We start from the raw sequence: 4,984 nt of genomic DNA, 5'->3' as shown, positions 1-4,984 counted from the left end.
GAATGTGGAGACGATATGAAACTTCATGCATCAAAAAAAGCTGAAAGCTGAATTAGTTTACATTTCACCCAGGGTAGGGGCTCAGTTTCCCAGAAGCAGGTGACTCACTGATATTTCAAGGGGTATATTGACCATATAGTGACATGTTCACCTTGCCTCACCTTTCCACCAGAGGATCAGCCTACCTTGCTTCTTGCCCAGTCTCCCTCCCTGGACCATCTCTGTATCCACCACATCCATCACCAGGATTCAAGGCTCAGAAAGTCTCTGAGTTCTCTCTTACCCAATAATCTCCATGAGATCATAAAGCAGCAGAGATCCTTGGAAAGAGATGCACAAGTAAACAGAATGCCACCATTTAAATAATAACTTTTACAGAGTAACATTTACTCCTCGAGCCCAAAGCAGAATAAATACAGACAGTACATCCATTAGCTGCAACTGAATAAAACGTTATTTATAAAATGGGTAATTTAGACCTGATTAATATTTATAAATGTGTTTACATAAGAATCAGATATTAACCTATAGCTTTAAAGGATTTAATTAGCCTTGGAATATTGTGTCAGTGTACAATGAAAAATAACTTATTCACAAAGGACATGCAAAGAAAATCTGCAAGCTCAAATGAGGTCAATTAATTAAGCAATTTGCATAAATTTGAATGGTTATTTTCAGGGCATTACTGACATTTTGCACTTCCTATTCCCATCACACCAGCAAAACTAGTCTTCTGTCACCCTATTTATATGATACATCAATCATCTCATGGGATCCCAGAATACCAGCACACACCAGAGTAAAACAGCTTCTACACACAGGCTTTCTGAACTGTGCAGAATCCAGCATCCCATTTCCAGCTGTACTATCTTATCACCAGCAGATGCATTTCCAGGCTGTTATAGCTTCATTCTCACCTCCAAATGGAAGAAAAAAATATGAAATATGACTTCATCTCCATTACATTTTTAAATCCTGAATACCAAACAGATGGTAACAATTACAGATGGGTATGTATTTCTCACACAAGAAGCCAAATGCTGCACAGCTCACCAATTGAAATCTGGAACAAGTCACTTAATGAATTTAGTTTATCCAGAACTAAATTGGTGAAAAAGGGCAGAGGAATTTGGCCTAGCAGTCACATATTCCCATGGTTACCCTGGGAATACAGTAGCAGCAATCTCCTCTTAATACAGCTGTGTCCACACAGATCCTTTGGTTTCTTCCTTTTACCCATGGAACAATCAAGGCACAAATTAATATTTTACTTTAATGAAATATTGCACCTACTCCGACATCTTTTTTGCAAAACATTTGCCTGTATGTTTCATAGACTGCACTACTGAGAACTGTGATTAATTTTCTGAGTCCTTTTTTGTCCCCATCTGTTTATTATAGTCACAATTGAATTTTTCAATTGTGTATTTATTTATGTAGCAATTCCTAGGCCAGAACTTCAGGTGATGCAAACAAGCGTTTTCTGTACTGAAGCCAATGAAATAAAACTGCCCAATATCAGCTGAGAACAAGACTTTTGTACATGATGTATGTCAAGTGTTAGAATGGAACAAAAATACAACCCAAATATAATTAAAAGAAACGCTAAGGCAACCTGGAATAAATATTTTTAGTTTGCTTCATTTTGTATCACCTGGAGACATCTGGGATTTTCAAAAAGATCCATTTCAAAATTGATGCTAATGTGAAAATATTTAAACATGTTCCCTGAAATCTGTAAAACTTTCAGGAGCTGAAAGAATGCATTTGGACTGTTTCATGTTTGATTTGATTTTTATTCTTTTTAATGACTACAATTCTTTGTCTGTAGATCAATATATATTTCAAAATGAGAACAAGTTTAATTACAAGAAGATCAAAATTGTTAACTTAGAAAACGTAATTTTCACCTATTTCAACACTTGTACCCTTGCTTTTTTTGCCAGACTAGCCCATTTCCTTCAAGCATTTGTGATCAAACCATTCCAGTACTGGAGAGGAGACAGATTTCTTTCTCTAACTTGCTGATTTCTTTCTGTTACATGAAATTGCAAAATTCCTACAAACAACCCAGAAAGTAAACTGTCACTTTATGCCTTGCCTGCTCATTTTTCCTTCTTTATGCAGCTTTTTCAACTTAGTCTCCCAGGTACATTATTTTAATTGTTAAAAAATAGCAGTAGCAGAAGTTATTTCTCCAACTTCCACACACTGCTGATTCCTCAGCAGAGACTGTTTCTTCATAGCTCATCGTGTTTCCATCTGTCCCAGGCTCAGCCTAATCATGTAGAAAACAGAATTTCCAAAGAGCATAAAAGAATAATGTATTAAGAAAAGAAGATATGATTAAGATAAACAACAGTTGGTAAAATGCCAGAGAAGGTCCATAAGATCAGGAGATTCACTTTCCCCATACTTCTTCTGCTCCCCCTCTGCTTGAAGGCTGGGCATATTTTGACTTAAATTGTCCAGCAAAACCTTTTTTATGACACCCTGAATCACTGAAATCAGAATTTCCTCCTCTTAACCACTTCATCATGAAACAGAAATCCTTCTGACCCAGCTGGAATTTGTAGTGATAAACATATTAAAAAAAGAACACCCTTTCAGTACTCTCATCAATTTGGCAGTGGAACAATTCACCAGAGATGCAAGTGTCTTGTTGAATCCAGGATCTGTACACAGTTTGGGTGAGTGCAAGAAGAAGTGCTAACTATGGTTATGGTACAGGTCCTTATTCTACTATTTTCCAACCCCCTTTCTTGAGAAACTTGGAAGATGTTACTGTCGTCGTGATGGAGAAGCAACATCAACCATAATAAAAATCCAAAATATTTTACAAGATGGTAACAGCATGACCTTCCCCTCTGTAATTCAATGTACATTCTTTTCTGAGGTTTATAAAAGCTGGAAAATCTGTTATAAAATTTACAATTCTGTGGGAATTATTCCTTTCCTCCCATTAGGAAACTGAGTTGAAAAATAAGCTTGGTGAGGTAAAATTCAACTGCTCAGTGAAGAGAAATAGAGAGTCTGGGATGAAGGGAACACTTTTATCTGCTGCACTGTTTGCAGCAAAAAAAATTGCTGATAGAGGATTAAGAATTAAAGGACATATATGATTTCTGGAGGAGCCAGTCAAGAAGGACAATTTAAAATTGTCTGAGCTATCTGCCTGTATCTTTGGCCATTCTTATGGCAATAAAGTTCATGCTAGTCATCCATTGAAGTTTGAAGGATAAATATGCCACAAAGCCTTGCAACACATGATCTGCATTCTGACACAAGAGTCTCAAAGAGCACGTGGAGATCTCTAGAAAAGCAATCACAGACCCTGTGCTGTGCTGTCACAGGGCACACAGTCCTTGTTCCCTCAGACACATCACCTCCATGGTATTCAATCTCCTGCCATATTTCCTCATTTCCCAAAATAACTGGAATCAACACCAAGTTGGCATTTTACAGAAAGAGGTGCCATGCTTGCACAGTACAACTCTTGCTCTGGGGCATCCAGGAGCAGCTCCGTGCCCTGGCTGTCCATGTAATGAACTTAGCAAAGAACTGACTGCTGCACCTGCACCTGCACCTGCTGGAAAACACACCAGAGCACTGCTAAGCACTGCTGGCTGGGGCAGACATAGTTCCAGGCAAGGATATAGAGATTTATATAGAATTTGGCAAAAGTGATTTTGGTCTGTAAAGGGTTTAAATGCACATACTACCAAGTTTTCCTTCAAGTTCTCTGCAGACGCTCCAGCTATGTCTTAACTGATAAATCAGAGACAGAGCAGAATTCTGAGCACTGTCCTGAGATTGTCACTACAGATTAATTGCTACCACAGTTGCTGGATTGGGTTTTGCTCCAGGCAAAGCTCAGGTGTGTTCTGGGATTTGTCACAGTACGCTGTATGGATGAGGCTACACTGTTTTGAAAGGGGAGAGAATTAACTGTATGAATGTGAGCACTTATGTCACTTGCCTTCAGAGCCAGAAAGCAAGCTCTGTGCCATACTGTCTGTTCTTTTGACAGAAATATCCTCAGTATAGGGAAGAAAATCAGGCTTGAGAGTTGCTTGAGAGTGTCAGAAGGTTGTGCAAGCCCAGGGCGCACAAACGTGATATCACCACATCCCTTCTGGAGCTTGGGAGGGTTCATGCAATGAACTGGGCCAAAAACTGGAACTAAATTTTGTTTTGTTGAATTGATTCACCCCAAAAGAAAACTCAGAAGGCATTTTTTGCAAATTGGAATAGCAGTGGATCCAAGATGTGGGGTTGCACTGCTGAGATATTTATTTAGCTGTAAAAACCCAGCAGATCCTCAGCTGGTGTAAGCTTATTCCATTAATATCAAAAAATCCATTATCTATCTCCAGGAACAATGAACCAAGACCGAGGCAGCTGGGCTGTTACATGAGGGGGTGACAGGGATTACTCCTGGTCTTTCCATATAAAAATTGAGATGGGATTTGGGGAAGCCATGAAGCCTTCCCAACCCAGGAATAAGCCCACAGAAAAAGGAGAGGGAGCCCTGAGTCAAACACAGATGATGAAAACTGGAGAGGGCAGCAGCATAAAAAAGAAATCCAAAGTTTTCCAGTAATCCTGCCTAACTCCACCAGATTGTCTCTAGTGGAGTCACGGCTCAAAAGAGATCGAAGACGACTACATTGACTGAGGGCTTGATCCAGGGTTCTTTCACAAAGCTTTTTCCAGAGCTGAGAGAAACTGATGAAACCTTCAATAAAAAATAAGATAGACTCTCTTGCCTTCATGCTAAAATTATTTGATAAAAGGAGCTCCTCAAGGGTGTTTCAATACTCTAATCTGAAAAGTGGCTAAGCATGAAATGGATGTTACTGGACTAACAGCTTCTGGGTGACTGTTCAGAGGTAATGGAATAACATCCAAATGCATTGAGAAGGAAAAATATTTGCTGAGGTAAGTGAGTTTGGGGTGATTTATGAGTGAATTTCTGGGTTTT

The sequence above is a fragment of the Geospiza fortis genome, unplaced genomic scaffold (genome assembly GCF_000277835.1).
Source record: "Geospiza fortis unplaced genomic scaffold, GeoFor_1.0 scaffold94, whole genome shotgun sequence".
NCBI classification, from domain to species: domain Eukaryota; kingdom Metazoa; phylum Chordata; class Aves; order Passeriformes; family Thraupidae; genus Geospiza; species Geospiza fortis.
This window is presented reverse-complemented; position numbering follows the sequence as displayed.